We start from the raw sequence: 19,739 nt of genomic DNA, 5'->3' as shown, positions 1-19,739 counted from the left end.
TATATTTTCTAAGTTATCTTTTCTTCTTTATTAGGCACTATTGTGGAAGATTTCATATGTTTACTTGCTAAATCTTAATAAGTAACTTGGGCTACTTTTGTATAAAATGCCAAAGAATTTTTGATCAAAATTAAGGAGGGAAATATGTCACATGTCTGGATGGATCAAGGTGGCTGGGGAGAGATATCATCTACTTCAATTGTCATGGGATTTACTTTTTAAATTTTTCCCTACAGAGGAACGAAACATTTCAAATACATACAGACTTCTGGGCTGTGGATTATACTATCAGCCATTTGGAAGATTTGACAATAGCAAATCATTTATCACTGATACAGCACATTAGTCCAGCTCCTTTGAACTGAAAGGGGTTTTAGGACCAATCCCAGTATCGCCTTCTTTTCTCTCTTTATGAATTCTACTAAGTTATTATTCTCATAAGAGCCCACCCGATCCAGCTATTTGTAATGCAGTTAGTGACCTCACTACCCCGACTCCAATTGAATACCTTATATATGGAAAGAAAACAGTGAAACTGTTCTTTCATCTCTTCTGTAATTCCCAGACTTAAAAAAAATAACTATCTGCATTTTCTGAAGGTTTTATATCAGATTCCCTTTACTCTGCTGATACAGCAGTAGATACAATAGCTGTGTAGGGCAATTTTGTAGCCAACTTGCTGCAACTGAACAAGGCAGGATGAGAGATTATATTCAAAATTTAGTTTCCCAGTTCTATATGTCTTTCCAGATGAGTAAGATCAGAACTTTCATTCATAGAAGATGACAATAAGTCACAATGGTTAAAAAAAAAAAAGGGGGGGGACCCTTTCCTTATAGGTGCTGCTGAATTGAATATCTTTAGAACCAAAAATCACAAATATGAAAATTCGATGCCTTCAGAATAAAGTAAATAGGGAAAAGGGATGGATATGAAGCAATAGAAAGCATAGTGTTGATGTTTAGTTGGAACCTCTGTTCTCTGCTTAAACACTTTGTAATTCAACAACAACATCAATACAACAACAATTTAAAAATGTAGCTTAACCAAACACTTCCATTGAATATTTTTAGCTTGTAGATTTGCCGTTTGAGCTGAAAGGATCGTTAAACATCACCTGGTCCAGTGGTTTTTAACTCTGACTCCAGATTCAAATGCCTGGACAGCTTTTTAAAAATACTAACGCCTACTCCTCACACCAGATCAATTAGATGAATATCTCTGCCATGACAACCAAACAACAGTGTACTTTAAAAACGTCACCAGCTGATTCTAATGCACAGCTAGGCATAGGAAGCAATATGAGGAAACAAAAGTGGAAAGAAATAAAAGGGTTTAAGATTGTAGTAGCATGTCGTAGCTAGCATAACCAACTCTTAATTTTCAATGATTAACTTCATAGGTTCAAGCTCCAAGATGTCCAGAACCAAACGCGAAGAAGAATTACTGAAATGGATATATGCAAAACTCGTCAAGATTCTCATTTGGCTACAGCAAATTATTTGGCGAGTTGAAAGTTTAGTTGTGTTAATGATATGCTACACCTTCTATACCTGTAATGTGCCAAAAATAACTGAACACTTTAGATTTCTCTTTAAATCCAGTAATAATCCATTAAAGAGATAAAGGTGCCAATGTGCAGGCAAGTAAACCACATTGCCAAGTATACAAGCTAATACATTTCCCAGGATGGATTTAGAGTTTCCTATTTTAAGCAAAATTTACAGAAAGTTAAATGCACAAATCTTCAGTGCACAATTACACGAGTTTAGCAACTATATACATCCATGTAAACAACACTATCATGATGAAGAACATTTTTATCACCCAGGAAATTACTTCATGTCCCCTTCCAGTCAATCCACTCTCCACAGGAAACAACTAGGGTTCTGATTTTTATCATTATGTACTAGAACTTCACATCTTAGGAAATCATATAGTGCTGTCTCATTTGTTTCTTGCTAGTTTAGGCAGTATCATTTTTTTGAAATCCATTCATATTGTTCCATGTTATCAGTAATTTGTTACCTTGATGTAGCTGAGGAGTATTCCATTATATGAATATACCACAACTTATGTACCCATTGTACTCTTGACATTGGCTATTGTTAGTAAAGCTTTTGGCTATTTACTAGTAAAGCTGCTATAAACATGCTCAAGTCTTGTTGTAGAAACATTTTCATTTCTCGTAGGTAAATAGTTAAGGATGGAATTTCTGAGTCACAACAGAGGTATATGCTTAACTTTATGAAAATCATCAAGCTGTTTTCCAAACTGGATGCTCCATTACCTACTTCTCTGAGTAAGATCTGGGAGTTCCACTTACTCCACATCCTCACCAACATTTGTTGTTGCCACAACGAAGTGGTGCAATAGTTTATTTTTATTTTCATTTACATTTCTCTGATGATTAATGATATCAAGCACATTTTCATGTGCAGTTCACCATTTTTTTTAAATGTCCAAAACTTTCATTCAGTTGTAAAAAAAAACAACAGTATCTTTTTATTAATGGTTTTCTCTTGTTCTGGGTGAAGTTCATCATCGAATATATATTGCTAATATTTTTTCCCACATTACAGCTAAACTTTTAATTTTCTTTTGATGAGCAGAGAATTTTTGTTGTTTTATTTTTGTGAAATCCGATTTATTGCTTTTTTGCAGCTAGTGTTTTTTCTTTCATCTCTATAAAATCTTGCCTAGCCTAAGATCGTAATATAGTCTTCTGTGTTTTTTTCTTCATAAAACCTTTACAGCTTTAGCTTTTATAATTGAATCTATAATTTATCTACATTAATTTTGTGAATATTGTTAATTGTGGCTAAGATTCATTATTTCCATGGTTATCTAGTTATTCCAGCATTGTTTGTTCAAAAAGACTTTCCATTGAAGTGTCTTTGAGCTTTTATTGAAATTAACTGACTATGTGTGTACTGATTTCTTTCTGAGCTTTACTTTGTCCCAGTGATCAGCTTGTATACCCTTATGCTAATGCAATACTATCTTGATTATTGTGGCTTGCTGCAGGTCTTGATATAAAGTAATATAATTTATCTGAATTTGTTCTTTTTCAAGATAGCTTTGGAAGTTCTTTATTTCTTGTATTTTCATATAAATTTTAGAATAAACTTGTCTATTTCCACCAAAACAATGCAAATTTCATTTAGTTTGTAATTAGGTCTAATCAAACCATATTAAATCTTCCAGTTCATTAACATGTTCTCTATCTTCATAAACTTAGGTCTTCTTTAAATCTCTGAGGAATATGTTAGAATGTTTAGCAGAGTTTCTGTATCTTTTTGGGTAGTGCAGAGGGGGGCATAAAGAGAGAATGGTTAATGGGTACAAAAATACAGTTAAAAAGAATAAGATCTAGCATTCAGTAGTACAATAGCACAACCATAGTTAATAATTTATGGTATATTTCAAAATAACTAAAAGGGTGGAATTGAAATGTTCCTAACACAAAGAAATGATAAATATTTGAGGTGATGGCTACCCTAATTTGATCATTACACGTTGTATGCTTGTATCAAAATATCACATGTACCCCATAAATGTGTATAACTATTATGTATCCATAATTAAAATTTATTAAATATATATGGTCTGTTTATGCTTTATAAATGGTATATTTACATTTTCCAAATGCTTGCAGCTAAATAGAAATACAACTTTTTATTTTTTATTGATGTTATATCAATCATTGCCATAGGCTACCTGTAATATGTCAGAAACTCTATTAAAGATTCTACATTTCAATATTTTATGGCAATCTATTTAAGAGAAAAGGAAACTGAGGCAGAAATAAATGAATTATACATTCAAGAACATAAATCTACAATGTTTAAACTGCTCTGCTTACGTCATAATATGGAGCACCTTGAGTATCACATCCTTGAGGGCATGGGCCTACCAGTCAGTGAGTTTCCCTGGTAGGTCTTTCAGCAGGGAAATATAAGGATGTTTTAAGAAACATATACAGATGGAGGTGGGAAAAATGAAATGGATGGGGCGATGAGATTCAGACTGCATGTTGTCAAATATCTCACATACTGCCAGCCACCTCCAATTCAACCCCATTTCTTTAAGTTTGCTAGGAGTGAAGTTTCATGCTGCCACTTTGGAAAACAGTCTGGTAGTTGTTCAGTGATAAAACATAGAATTATCGTATGACCTAGCAGTTTCAGTGCTAAGTACACACTCAAGAGAAATGAAAATATATGTCCACACAAAAACCTGCATGTGAATAGTTATTGGAGCATTACTTACAATAGTCAAAAGGTGAAAACAACCTAACTGTTCATGAACTGATAAATGGATAAGAAAAATGCAATGCATCTATTTAAACGAAACTATTTGTCTATGAAAGGAATGAAGTATGATCCATGCAACGTGAATGAACCTTGAATATATTATTATGCTAAGTGAAAAGCCAGTCACAAGAAGACCACATATCATGTAATTCCATTTATATAAAATGTCCGGAATAAATAAATATCTGTAGACAGAAAGTAGTAGCAATTGCTCAGAGCTGGGGCAAGGGAAGACAGGAGAGTGATAGCTAAATGACATAGGACTTCTTTTTCAGGTGATGAAAGTGTCCTAAAATTAATTGACTCTGGTAATGGTTACTCATGTTGATGAACACAATGAAAATGATTAAATTCACATATTTTACATATGTGAATCATAGAGTAGTATGTGAATTATAACTTAACTATTAAAAATAAAAGAATAAAGTTGTCTTTTTTTTTTTTTTACAGCACAAGGTCTGACACCTAATAGGTGCCCAATAAATATTTATTGGAAAGATTAAAGAAAGAATAAATTCACCATAATAGGCTCCTATTATGTCCACATACTGGGCTGCAGTGAGGAAGGAAAAAATGTTTTTATAAGAGGAATAAAGTAACTCCCTTTTTTAAAATTATTATTATACTTTTTAAGTTTTAGGGTACATGTGCACAATGTGCAGGTTAGTTACATATGTATACATGTGCCATGCTGGTGTGCTGTACCCATTAACTCGTCATTTAGCATTAGGTATATCTCCTAATGCTATCCCTCCCCACTCCCCCTTCCCCCCACCCCACAACAGTCCCCAGAGTGTGATGTTCCCCTTCCTCTGTCCATGTGTTCTCATTGTTCAATTCCCATCTATGAGTGAGAACATGCGGTGTTTGGTTTTTTGTCCTTGTGATAGTTTACTGAGAATGATGATTTCCAGTTTCATCCATGTCCCTACAAAGGACATGAACTCATCAATTTTTATGGCTGCATAGTATTCCATGGTGTATATGTGCCACATTTTCTTAATCCAGTCTATCATTGTTGGACATTTGGGTTGGTTCCAAGTCTTTGCTATTGTGAGTAGTGCCACAATAAACATACGTGTGCATGTGTCTTTATAGCAGCATGATTTATAGTCCTTTGGGTATATACCCAGTAATGGGATGGCTGGGTCAAATGGTATTTCTAGTTCTAGATCCCTGAGGAATCACCACACTGACTTCCACAATGGTTGAACTAGTTTACAGTCCCACCAACAGTGTCAAAGTGTTCCTATTTCTCCACATCCTCTCCAGCACCTGTTGTTTCCTGACTTTTTAATGATTGCCATTCTAACTGGTGTGAGATGGTATCTCATTGTGGTTTTGATTTGCATTTCTCTGATGGCCAGTGATGATGAGCATTTTTTCATGTGTCTTTTGGCTGCATAAATGTCTTCTTTTGAGAAGTGTCTGTTCATATCCTTTACCCACTTTTTGATGGGGTTGTTTGTTTTTTTCTTTTAAATTTGTTTGAGTTCAAGGCTGGTTCAATATACGCAAATCAATAAATGTAATCCAGCATATAAACAGAACCAAAGACAAAAACCACATGATTATCTCAATAGATGCAGAAAAGGCCTTTGACAAAATTCAACAACCCTTCATGCTAAAACTCTCAATAAATTAGGTATTGATGGGACATATCTCAAAATCATAAGAGCTATCTATGACAGACCCACAGCCAATATCATACTGAATGGGCAAAAACTGGAAGCATTCCCTTTGAAAACTGGCACAAGACAGGGATGCCCTCTCTCACCACACCTATTCAACATAGTGTTGGAATTTCTGGCCAGGGCAATTAGGCAGGAGAAGAAAATAAAGGGTATTCAATTAGGAAAAGAGGAAGTCAAATTGTCCCTGTTGGCAGAAGACATGATTGTATATCTAGAAAACCCCATCATCTCAGCCCAAAATCTCCTTAAGCTGATAAGCAACTTCAGCAAAGTCTCAGGATACAAAATCAATGTACAAAAATCACAAGCATTCTTATACACCAATAAAAGACAAACAGAGAGCCAAATCATGAGTGAACTCCCATTCACAATTGCTTCAAAGAGAATAAAATACTTACTTAGGAATCCAACTTACAAGGGATGTGAAGGACCTCTTCAAGGAGAACTACAAACCACTGCTCAAGGAAATAAAAGAGGATACAAACAAATCGAAGAACATTCCATACTCATGGGTAGGAAGAATCAATATCGTGAAAATGGCCATACTGCCCAAGGTAATTTATAGATTCAATGCCATCCCCATCAAGCTACTAACGACTTTCTTCACAGAATTGGAAAAAACTACTTTAAAGTTCATACGGAACCGAAAAAGAGCCCGCATCGCCAAGTCAATCCTAACCCAAAAGAACAAAGCTGGAGGCATCACACTACCTGACTTCAAACTATACCACAAGGCTACAGTAACCAAAACAGCATAGTACTGGTACCAAAACAGAGATATAGATCAATGGAACAGAACAGAGCCCTCAGAAATAATGCCGCATATCTACAACTATCTGATCTTTGACAAACCTGAGAAAAACAAGCAATGGGGAAAGGATTCCCTATTTAATAAATGGTGCTGGGAAAACTGGCTAGCCACATGTAGAAAGCTGAAACTGGATCCCTTCCTTACACCTTATACAAAAATTAATTCAAGATGGATTAAAGACTTAAACGTTAGACCTAAAACCATAAAAAACCCTAGAAGAAAACCTAGGCATTACCATTCAGGACATAGGCATGGGCAAGGACTTCATGTCTAAAACAAAAAAAGCAATGGCAACAAAAGCCAAAATTGACAAATGGGATCTAATTAAACTAAAGAGCTTCTGCACAGCAAAAGAAACTACCATCAGAGTGAACAGGCAACCTACAAAATGGGAGAAAATTTTCGCAACCTACTCATCTAACAAAGGGCTAATATCCAGAATCTACAAAGTAACTCCCTTTCTTTTATTTATTCTACCATGTGTTAAATCACCCGAAACACCACTTACTGTTCTAGGCTTTATTTAACTAAATCTTTTACATATTTTGAGGCTCTTTCTGGAATACTGTTGTCATCTATTATGACTGGTATTTTCAGCACTGCCTTAAAGCATGATCTTTGGTAGGTTACTTTACTTTTCCTAGCTTGTTTCTAACAGAATTCTTGAAAGCTACCTTGAGAAGCTGACTAATGAGAACAGCAAGTGAAGCAGAAAAGGCTCTGGCTGGAAACTACAACAGGGCTACAATATTACAAAATACAACAGGCAACCTTGTATCATTCAGCATTTTTGCCACCCTAGTTTTCAACTAGAAAAAAAGAAAATCTTTGACTTTTTCAGAAAATATCAATATCATCGTTGCTGTGTTTTCTTCTTATCCTTCTCCTTTAAGTTCTTTCAGTCCTACAAAGTCAGAATAGAAAGGGACCTTAGAGATTCTTTAGTTCAGTGCTTTTCACACTTTACTGTGAACGATCTGAAGATTTTTAAATGTAGAATCAGATGTACTAGTTCTGGAGAGAAATTCAAGATTTCAACAGGCTCCCACATGATGTGGATGCTGCTGTTTCATGGACCATACTTTTAGAGTTTAAGTCCAACCTCTTTATGTTGCAAATGAATTAAGCGCTTAAAGGAAAGGAGACTTGTTCAAGGTCACAAAGCTTCCCAGTAGGAAGACCCAAGACCAAACAAAGTCTCTAAAATCTTAACTTAGGGTTCTTTCCATTACATAGCATATATCAGAAACCTGAAACACACTTCCCCTTCATCCCCTAATCATTAAGTCTTGAGGTGTCCTGAGATTCTCATACTCATACAAAATCCTCATATGAGTTTTTTTATCTGCCCTACCAAACTCTTAAAAACATTAAACATGAGAGAACAAAACAAAACCCACTCTTTGTCATCAAGGGACAATATTTTCCTCCTAAATGGCCACTCTGCCATCCCAGGATACAGTCAACCTCTGCTCTACTTTCTGTCATCAGTGTGTGATTGGAGATACAGTTGTATTTTAGCTTAGTCAAACCATAGGCATAGCAGATTTGAAGAAAAAGACTCAGAAAAACTTTCAAGAGAAAAATTCCAAGAATAGTCTGTAATTTATAACCCTAGCAATATGGATAAATAAGAGAGGGTTTTAGAACGTAGAGACTCAATAGAATATAATAGAAATAAGTATATGTTGGTATGTGCATAGAGCATTTTTGACAGACTACACAATAAAGTTAATAATGATTAAATTTAATTGCTAATAGTTAATCATGCATACTTGTGATTAGGAAAAAACTGAGGGCCTTTTTATTCTTACATTGTATAATACCTTTTGTTCTTTTTATTTCTGCCATATGCACATATCAGTTTAATGCTTAAAAATCAGGAATGTTTGAATGACATTAATAAAAGGCAATGTGGCAGACTGTAATCTCCAAAGATGGCCACAGCATATTTTCAATTCCATATGCCCCTCCAGAACCCTACAACTCCCCATCAAGAGTTGTCACCTATTTCCTCTCTCCTCAAACCTGGAAAGGCTTGTGACTTTTCCAGCCATTAGAATAGATTGAAGTAATGCTGTATGACTTCTGGGACTGGGTCTCAAAAAGAATCCATCTTCCCCCTGGCTCCTTCGTTTTTGGGTTGCTTGCGAAGACAACCCTTATGCTATGAAAAGGCCCACACTCACCCACACAAAAGGATCACACAGAGAAGTTCATGCCCAGTGTAGTTGAAGTTCCAGTCAACAACCTTTATCTACCACCATTTACATGAGTCAACAAGCCTTCAGATGATTCCAGCCCTCAGAATGAATCTTCTAGCTGGGGCCCCACACATCATGGAGAGGAGACAAGCCATCCTCTTTATGCCCTGTCTAAATTCCTGACTCAGAGAATCCATGAACATAATAAATGGGTTTTATATATCCTAAATTTCAAAGTAGTTTGTTATGTAGCATTAAATAAACGAAACATATTTTATGCCTGGAAACAAGGTGCTGTCATAACAAAACTACCTAAAAACCACATGGGAGTGACTTTGGGATTTGGAGATTAATAGAGACTGGAAAGACACTGAGGAGAGTGTTGGTGAAAACCTAAAGGGTCTTAAGAAGTCTGACAATGAAACTTTGATGGCCTTCAAGAAGAGTCTAAGAGTGGAATTAAATAAATAAAAGGGTTACTGGAAACTGAAAGAATACACTTGTGATATACTGGTAGAAAGTTTAGAAACTCTATTACCTGTAATAACATGGAGGCTAGAAAATGTATTGACTGGTCTAGATAATTGAGCCATGGAGACTTCCAGGTGGAGTATTTATTGAAAGTGCCACCTGTACCATAGGCTGCTAGAGCATTCTATGTTAAATATAAGAAAATAGAGAAATGCTAATGAAAAAACTACTGAATGTAAAGAAGCCAGGACTTTCTGGGTTTAAAAATAACAGTATTTTTCATTCCTAGGCTTTCCAGATGGCAAATTATGCTAAAATTAATAAACTGCTTTGGTGTAGAGATCAAATCTTGGGTTCTGTCGGGAAACCATGATCTACAGATAAAATCAAGGGTATGACGTTCAAACCCTTTGTTGAGATCTCAAAAAGACTTAAGGTGGTGTCTCAAACATACAAAACCCCATTCAAAGATCTTCAGGATATGTCTCAAAGATCCTTTTTATTTAAGTGTGGGATTTCTAAAAATCTTAAGGGCATTGTTCCCTTGCAGAGTTACAATAAATCTAAGGTAGGTAAGGACTTATTTCAATCATATTTGTGGTTGGTAGCTTTTGTCTAGTGGAGTTAACCTCAATAAATAAACAGAAAATCTACAACATTTACAAGATAATTATTATATTCCCTTATATATTCTCATATACAAAGGAAAACACTGCCAGCTATTTCTTAAGGAAATGGAAGAATGACTCAGAAAACACAGCCAAGAGCCACTGAGAATCATTCTCAAGCAGTAGTCCTGAGAACCAGTCAAAGAACCGGCAAAAAAAAAAAAAAAAAACAAAAATGCCCAGTTGGATTTCAAAATTCCTATGGACTAGTGATTGCTGTGTGCCTCATGTCTTCTAACTTTTTAAATGAGAATGCCTTTAGTAGTTATCCTATGCCAGTTCTACCATGGTATGTTGGATGGATGTGGGGAAGACAATTGTTTCTATAGTTTATAGGTTAAGAGAAACTGCACCTAAGAAGCTATATTGAGATGCTGTATCTATGGAACATTTTTCATCCCTGTACTTGTTTCAGATTATGAGATTCTAGGCCGCAAACCTGAGCCTGATACTATAATGGTATGGGAATTTGATAAACGAGTATAGATGGAGAGGTGAGTATATTTTACATGCATGCGAGAAGAATGTGAATTATTGTGGCCGGAAGGCTGACTGTGGCAGATTACATTTTTCAAAAAACAGTTACAGCAATATTTCAAATCCCACTTGCTCTTCTATAATCTTGCTTGTTCCAAACAAATGCTAGTCTATTTCTCCTCCCCATGCACCTTGGCTCTCTTATGGCTGCTCTGACCAACAAAGCACATTGTGATGTTTTGTGACTTTTGAGGCTTTGTCTTAAAAAAAATAATACAGCTTCTCCCTCCCTGGGCTTAATACCTAGGTGATGAGTTGATCTGTGCAGCAAACCACCGTGGCACACTATGTAACAAACCTACACATCCTGTACATGTACCCCTGAACTTAAAATAAAAATTGAAAGAAAAATAATAAAAATTAAAAAAAAAAGAAGCATCCAAACCAAAAGAAGAAAAAAGGATACAGCTTCTATCTGCTCTTTTTATTTGAAATGTTTGCTCTGGATCGAACAGCCATCCAGGAGATAGCCCACACTAGTCCATGCAAAGGGTCCCACGTGGAAAGAAACTTAGGCTGACAGCCAGCGTCAACCACCAGACATGTGAGTGAACAAACCTACAGATGACTTTGGCTCCCAGTCTTCAAATCTTCCATTCAATTCCCCAGACATCAAGAGGCTAAAGACAAACCATCCCTGAAGAGTGATGTTTGAATTTTTCACCCACAGAATTTGTGATCATAACAAATGGTTGTTTTATAACACTAACTTTGAGTTAGTGTTATGCAGTATTCCATAACTAGAACAGCTAAGAAGAGTGGCTACCTGCAACATTTTCACTTTGCTTAGTAATAAGATGAATAAAATTATTTAAAAATGTTTTCACATCCAATAACATATATGATCTTCAAAAAAAAGCAGGACAACATTTTTGTGTCTGAATTTACTTTATCCAACTCTTGTGGTAAATATCAATGATCTAAAACCACAGTTAAGGAAAATTAAAGTGACTTGACCAAGGTTATACACTAGTAAACAACAAAGCTATGACACTGACCCAAATTCTCTGACTATAAAATCCAACCCTCACATGAAATATTAACACCATATTCATGAATGTCCATGAAACCCAGGTGTGCATTAGAAAGACAGGCCACTCCAAAGGAAGAACAACCAAGCACCCCTAAATATTGACATTCTGTGATTTAATTAAGTGTAAAAATAATGCTTGGTTTATCCCCATGGCTCCTTGGAAAGTCACCAGTCAACTTTCCATGAATGACATCAGGAATATCAAAGAAAAGATGAACACATAACATGTACATCAAACCAACTAGGATGTCAGTTTCATAAGCGCATGATGTTTTGCCTATTTTGTTTAGTATTATACCCCCAGTGACTGAAACAGTGTCTGGCATTTGGTAAATGCTCAGCAACTTTGGCTTACATGATTAAACCCAAGAATACTTCAAAAGTGATCTTTTTTCCATATTCATTGTAAAGCTCTGGTCATGTAAATTCAAAATAAATGAAAGGAAATAGAGTTTAGAATCATACACTTGAATCTCCCAGAGACCTTCCAACTCAGCTAATGAAGTTCCTTTGTATTGCCAGTGGGGAAAATGAACACCTAAGACTGTACATCCCCAGCCACAGGTCACATGGCAACTTGGTGTCACAGAACCACAAAGGCTCCTTCTATTTCAATGTCCTTTTTCTAAGTGTGGTAAATTCATTATTCCCAAGGAACTGTGCAGAATTAAAAGACAGATTTAGAAAAACTAATATATCTTCAAAGGAGAACAGAATGTCTTCGGCATGTCCCTAACCTTTGAAAATAGGATCACAAAGAACAGGCGGGACCTTCCATCCCCATCTCCTTGGCTACTGATTGAAACAGACACCTTATGCAGAGGCCTTTGGGGGCACTGCTGATTTGTTTCTGGGTTTCTTGTTGCATACTGAGATTCGAGAAAGATAAAGGGGATTTTCTTAGCCAGAGACAAGATTTCAATATAATATTCCCTTTATTAATAGGTAACATTAGTATTAATCTTTTAATCTATTAATACTAAGATTAATAGAGAATTAATCTATTAATACTAAGATTAATAGAGAATTAATCTATTAATACTAAGATTAATAGAGAATTAATCTATTAATACTAAGATTAATAGAGAATTAATCTATTAATACTAATCTTACCTTTACTATTCATTCGGCTAACATTTACTGAATGATTACCAGTGCCATACATTAGGCTAAGTGCTTTCCCATCATTATCTGAAATTCTTTATCAACAATGAGAGGGAAACAAATAGCGTCTCCACTAATAGATGAGAAAAGTAACACATGGAGAGTGGAAATCAGTTGCCCCAAATCAGACAGCTCATTAATGGCAGAAACAGGATTTGAACCCAGCTACATATGACTTTAAAGTTTGTTACATAGCTTATAAAGAGAGTTGCTTTTGGTTTACCACTGCAAGTCCTTTGACCCACTGAGAAACCCCCAGTTCTCCTTCCCCTGAGTATGGGATTCTGTAGTCAAATGCTCTACCACTGAGCTATACAGCCCCCTGAATATAGGATTCTGTGAGGAGACCCACATTTAATCTGAAGTCTCTTTTAACTAATGGGAAGTACTTTTTACAAAGAATACTTATTCCTACTGGCCATTACTTCTCAGTTTCCCTGATTCCCTCCAGAATGTCTTCATCGATGTTGCAATTTTCTTATTGACAACAGGGCCTCAGGGTTTATCATACCTCTTCCAGAACACCTTCTTGTATTCTCCCCTCCATTTGCTATTGTGAGGAACAGAGTGGGGAGAAAGTCAGCTGGACTTTATTTGGCCAGCTGGTCTGCAGAAGTCTGAACATCGGAGCCAAGAGTCAGTCCTCAGAAGGAAGGCCAAAAGCCTGCCACGTTCCATTTTTCTTTCAAAGGCCATTGCAATGGCTCTAGACAATTGTCTGGCAGGCTACGTCGGAGGATATTTACTTCACACCTACTCACAGATGGCTTTACCAAGTTACACAGACGTTCCAATTTTTCCCAAAGCTTAAGCTTATAACTAGAAAATTACAGAAGTTATAGCTGAGCAGTTATTGTCATTATTAAATATTTTCATCAGCTAATATTTGAATACTCACATGCTAGGGAATGTACAAAACACTTAAGAGTAATACCTCACTTAACCTTCACATCAACCTTGTAAAGTAGGCATTGCTGTGACCCTTATTCTACAAATAAATAAGCTGAGCCTCAGAAGGGCCAAGTAACTTGCCTAGCATTGCACAGTTAGTGAGAAATGGAGTTGATTTTAAAACTCCAGGTAGTCTGACTCCATATCATATATATATATATATATATTTTTTTTTTTTCTTTCTTTGACAGAGTCTCCCTCTGTTGCCCAGTCTGGAGTGCAGTGGCACAATCTCAGCTCACTGCAACCCTTTGGGCATTATCAAAAACAGCCAGATTGAAATTGAAATGCATGGGCTTTGCTAATCAGGAGAGCATTACAGCTAAAAGAAGACATGAATGTAAGGTAATCCAAGACACCCGTGTTTGGGTGTAAGCCCAAAGAGTAAAAAGTAGAATGATTTGCACAAGGCGTCACAGATGGCAAAAGCAGAACCTAAGCTGGCACTCAGCTTGCAGATTTGCAATCACTGTTCTTTCTTCTTCACCATGCTGCCCTCTCTCTCTCCATTTCTATCACTCTGTTAGGACCACCCACCACTTCTCATTTGCATCACTTCCCAGTTTCTCTGAAGCCATGGCCCCAGAAATAATCACTTTTAAACTATCTGTTTTTCATTAAAGCATTCTCCTTGCAGACCTTTTCACCCTCTGCTCACTGGTTTACTCAAATGGAGGTCCTGCAATACTCTCATTATCCCAGATGCTTATGTGGCTCTTTCACAGGTGTGGATGTAGCATCCTATTGAGCTGACCCTGATTGCACTGCACAGAACAGGCCTCCTCTTTGACAGGAAGCCTGAGAGAATTCTGAAGCAGAACAACTGTCAGTATGTTGGGAGGGAATAGCCTGCTGTGAGTTGAACAGCTTCTCAGTATAAAAGCCCATTTGATTTCACATAATGGAGGCTGGGAGAATTCAGAGTGAATAATGGTGGAAGTTCATTTACATTTTTAAAAAACACAACATTTGCCTAGGAGCAATGTTTCATCCTAATAATCTAATCTGTAAAACACACCATTTCTTTTTCTTTTTAAAATCCCTTTCCTTAAAGTCAATAACAAATATATTTCTGCTGTCCAAATCTGCTACTATCTGTATATCTTTTAAGCATAAAATCAAGACGGTGTCTTCAATGAAAGGCTGATGTGGGCCATATAACCATTTCCACATGAGTTAATAGATTGAATGACTTGTGGGATTCTTTTTATTTAAAATGCAAGAATTCTCAATGGGGAGAGATCCCCCAGCCACATATCCAATCTCCCCTTCCCTTGTAGGGGGAGAAAATAAGGAAGCATTACTTGGCAAGAAAGGCTTCACAGATGCTTCAATGATTCCCAAGGTAATTCCACAGAGAAAAATCCATTCCTTTCAGGCAGCCAGGGCCACATGAACGGAATGTGTTCCACCACAAAGAGCAGCATTTGTCACCCAATGAAATGACATTTTTAAAACAGAATGAATTAAGGACAGTGAAAGAGTTATGATAGAGCCCTGGCAGGGAAAGAGGTGATGAATTTTCTTAGCATTAGCTTTTCCAACATGTGTTTAGAGAATCATGATATAATTGAGGTTTGCCAGGGTCATTTAGTTAATAAAAAACAACAACAAAAAAGTTATGATTCCTCCAATTCCTGTGATTACACCAAAGCACATACATTCTTCATAGAAATAGAAAAAAGAATCCTAAAATTCATATGGAACCAGAAAAGACTCCAAATAACCACAGAAATCTTGAGGAAAAAGAATAAAGTTAAAAGCATCAAACAACCTGACTTGAAAATATACTACTGAGCTATAGTAACCTAAACAGCATGGTACTAGCATAAAAATGGACACACAGGCCAATGGAACAGAATACAAATCCCAGAAATAAAGTCAAGTATCTAGGCCGGGCGCAGTGGCTCATGCCTGTAATCTCAGCACTTTGGGAGGCCGAGGCAGGAGGATCGCCTGAGGTCACGAGTTCAAGACCAGCCTGGCCAACATGCTGAAACCCAATCTCTATTAAAAATACAAAAATTAGCCAGGCATGGTTGTGTGCGCCTGTAGTCCCAGCTACGTGGGAGGCTGAGACAAGGGAATTGCTTGAACCCAGGAGTCGGAGATTGCAGTGAGCCAGGATCCCACTACTGCACTCCAGCCTGGGCAACAGAGCGAGACTCTGACTCAAAAAAAAATAATAATAATAATGTGTCTACAGCCAATTGATTTTCAACAAAAGTGCCAAGAACACATAATGGGGGAATAACAGTCTCTTCCATACATGGTGCTGGGGAAACTGAATATCTACATGCAGAAGACTGAAAGTTGATGCTGATCTCACACTATATACAAAAATCAACTCAAAATGGATTAATTACTTAAACATAAGGCCTGAAACTATAAAACTACTAGAAGAAAACATGGGGGAAAAGCTCCATGACATTGATTTAGGCAAATGATTTTTTGGATGTGACTCAAAGCACAGGCAATCAAAGTAAAAATATACAAATGGGATTACATCAAACTAAAAAGCCTCTGCACAGCAAAGGAAACAACCAAGACAGTAAAGCAACAACTTACAGGATAGGAAAAAATATATGCAAACTATTATCTCATAAGGGATTACTATCCAAAACACATAAGGAACTTAATAGCAAAAACAAACAAAACACCTAAATAACCCAATTAAAAATGGGCAAAAGTCCTGAATAAACATTTCACAAAAGACATAGGAATAACCAAGTTATATAAAAGTTGCTCAACATCAACAATCAGGGAAATGTAAATCAAATACCCAGTGAGATATAACCTCACTCCTTTTAGAATGATTGTTATCAAAAAGACAAACCATAACAAGTGTTGCCGAGGATATGGATAAAGAGAACTCTTGTACATTATTGATGGGAATGTAAATTAGTACAGCTATTATGGAACACAGTATGGGTTCCTCGACACATTACAAATAGAACTACCATATGATTCAGCAATTCCACTTCTAGGTACATATGCAAAAGAAATAGAATCAGTAAGTTGAAGAGCTCTCTGTATTCCTATACTCATTGCAGCACTATTCACAATAGCCAAGATACGACAAAATCAACCAAAGTGTCCACTGATGGATGAATGGATAAAGAAAATGTGGTATATGTACAATGGAATCCAATCAGCCATAAAAAGAAGGAAATCCTGCCATGTAAAACAACATGGATGAACAAGAAGGAAATCCATTAAGTGAAATAACCCAGGTACAGAAAGACAAATACCACATGATTCCACTTATATGTGGAATCTAAAAAAGTTTATCTCATAGATAGAGTAAAATGGCAGTTACCAGAGGCTGGGACAATTGGGGATGGTGGGTTGGAGAGATGCTGGCTCAAGGGATACAAAATTATAGATAGGAAAAATATGTTCAAAAGGACTATTTTACAGCATGATGACTATCATTAATTATGACATATTGTATTCTTGAAAGATGTTAAGGGAGTAGATATTAAGTATCCTCATCATAAAATAACTGTGAAATAATACATCTATTAGGTAAATTTAACCATTCCATTATGTATTTGTTCTTAAAAATAACATGTTGTATACAATAAATACCATTTTATCTGTCAATTTTTTAAATAAATGTGAAAAAAGTTAAAAATGCAAATTATTATAAAATACATGTAAATATCTATTTTAATATTCCCTCACTCCCACCCCTAGTGTTGCCTCTTGTTGTATGGGCCCTACCCTTTGGAGACCTCTGATCCAAACAATGAGATCAGAGACTCCTGCCTCCACACATTATCTCACTCTTCCTCTACCTGTAATCAACCTATAACCAGACAGCAACCACTGACAGTGCAACTACCATGGTCAGGTGAGAAGCAGGTACTGTGGGGGCTGTAATGAATTTCTGGAAATTGAATGCCACGTGCTTGTGAAAACCCAAGTGTTCAACTCTTGTTCAAAGGCTACATAAGCTCTATCATCTCTATAACTCTTTCCAGCCTATTTGGATCTAAAATACTCCTTTTACCCACTCCCCCCCCAACCCCAGTTATTCCCTGTAATGAACTGACATTTGTCTGGGATCAGGCATTTTCAAGTGTTCTCATGTCTGTCACTCCCATAAGTCAGAGAGAGAGGCAGCTTAATTTTCTTTTCCTCAGATATAAAAAATAAAAATTGGTTAAGGTTTCACAGTTATTAAGTGGTATACCTACAGCATTCAAATCTTGGTCTCACTCTAAACTACATCAACACCACCACTTTTCCAATAATACATATAACCTTTGTCATTCATTTCAAGTAAGTTTTACATATACTTTTGTAATAAAAATTATTACCTAGACTTTAGGCTCCTTCAGCAAGCCATTTCTGAGAGCACCTCCTCTAAAGTTGTGTCTCCCAGCATTGAATTTCCTATGTGAACTTGTACTTGGAACCTGGTACATGCCAGGAATAGTGCATGAGTTCTCTCACTCAATTTTCCTGATAATTTTTCCACATTGCATAATTATATCCATTTTAAAATGAACAAAGTACATCAGACAGAAGTTTAAAACCTTCTAAGATCACTGATTTTATAAAGGGATTGAGTTGGGATTGAACCTTGTTCAACTCCCAAGCCCTTACTCCACCAGATTATTTTATATGCCCTTTATCAGGAATAGGTTCATTACCATTAATTTCCCTGATGGGCTTGCTACCTGTGCATTTTACATGTTCCAGATACATGTGACTGACACTTCTTCATGTGACTGCTGTTAGTTACATGCTAAGTACCCATTACATGATAAATACTTTTTCTCCTCGGATAAGTCTCTTTAAAATATAAATACTTGTCAATGGTTCAGATTAGAACATGTCAACAACGACAAGAAGAAATACTTGCTGATGAAAGTTAAAGAATACATTGGACTTCATTCCACATAAATGAATTCTATATGTGGTCCTTGTGTCTGATTTCATTCACTTAGCAGAATGTTTTCAAGCTTCACCATGTTATAGCAGATATCAGTAGCTCATTCTTTTTTACGTCAGAATTACACTTCATTATATGTATATACCACATTCCGTTTATTCACCAGTTGTTGCATATTTGTGTTGTTTCATTTTTTTTTACTATTACAAATAATGCTGCTATGCACATTTGTGTGAAAGTTTTTGTGTGGATATGTGTTTTCATTTCACTTTCGTAAATACCCAGGGAGAAAAGAGCAGAAAGAATATTTTAGGAAATAATAGCCCCACATTTCCCAAATTTGAAGAAAAACATTAATCTTACACATCTAAGAATATCAGTGAACTACAGGTAGGATAAACTCAAAGAGTTCTACATCCAAACATATCATATTTTAAGCTATTGAAAATTTTACAAAAAAGAGAATCTGGAAGACTGCAAGAGAAAAAACGTAGTCTTCACATACAATGAGGTCCTCAAAAAGATTAAGAGCACACTTCTTATCAGAAACCATGAAGAACAGAAGGCAGTGGTGTGACATTTTCAAAGTGCTAAAAGAAAACAAAAAAAGAATATCATTCTATATCTAGCAAACTCTAGGCAAATCTGTAAAGACAGAAAGAAGATTGTGATTACCAGGGACTGAGGGGTAGGAAAAGGAACTGCTAATGAGTATGGGATTTCTTTATGGGTTGATTAACATATTCTAAAATTAGATAATTGTGCCTGTTCCACAACTCTCTCACTAAAATTCACTGTATTATACACTTTAGTAGGGTGACTGTTATGTGAATTATTTCTCAATAAAGCTCTTTCAAAAAAAGCAAAACCCATTATAGAGTTAATGGTATACAAGGGATAGCCATCATCATTATTGCTATTTTTATTATTTTTTCATGAGTCAGTCTGGCTGCTGTGTGAAGAACGGATTCTTTGGGGAAAAACAGT

At 36.1% G+C, this 19,739-nt stretch overlaps 2 long non-coding RNA genes across 2 annotated transcripts in view; one reads left to right on the top strand and one right to left on the bottom strand.

The window, feature by feature from the left end:
• Window positions 1-4,469, top strand: part of LOC129144035 (uncharacterized) — a 74,344-nt gene extending 69,875 nt beyond the window's left edge. Inside the window, exon 3 of the long non-coding RNA XR_008548120.2 lies at window positions 1,403-4,469. This is a non-coding gene — a long non-coding RNA (uncharacterized LOC129144035). The remainder of the gene's footprint in view (window positions 1-1,402) is intronic.
• LOC134810119 (uncharacterized) overlaps window positions 1-19,739 on the bottom strand; it is a 354,765-nt gene that overhangs the window by 102,842 nt on the left and 232,184 nt on the right. The gene's annotated exons all lie outside the window — the stretch shown is intronic.

Source organism: Pan troglodytes, chromosome 4, assembly GCF_028858775.2.
Source record: "Pan troglodytes isolate AG18354 chromosome 4, NHGRI_mPanTro3-v2.0_pri, whole genome shotgun sequence".
Lineage (NCBI taxonomy): Eukaryota > Metazoa > Chordata > Mammalia > Primates > Hominidae > Pan > Pan troglodytes.
The sequence above is the reverse complement of the archived record's forward strand: the minus strand, read 5'-3'. Positions and strand labels throughout refer to the sequence as shown.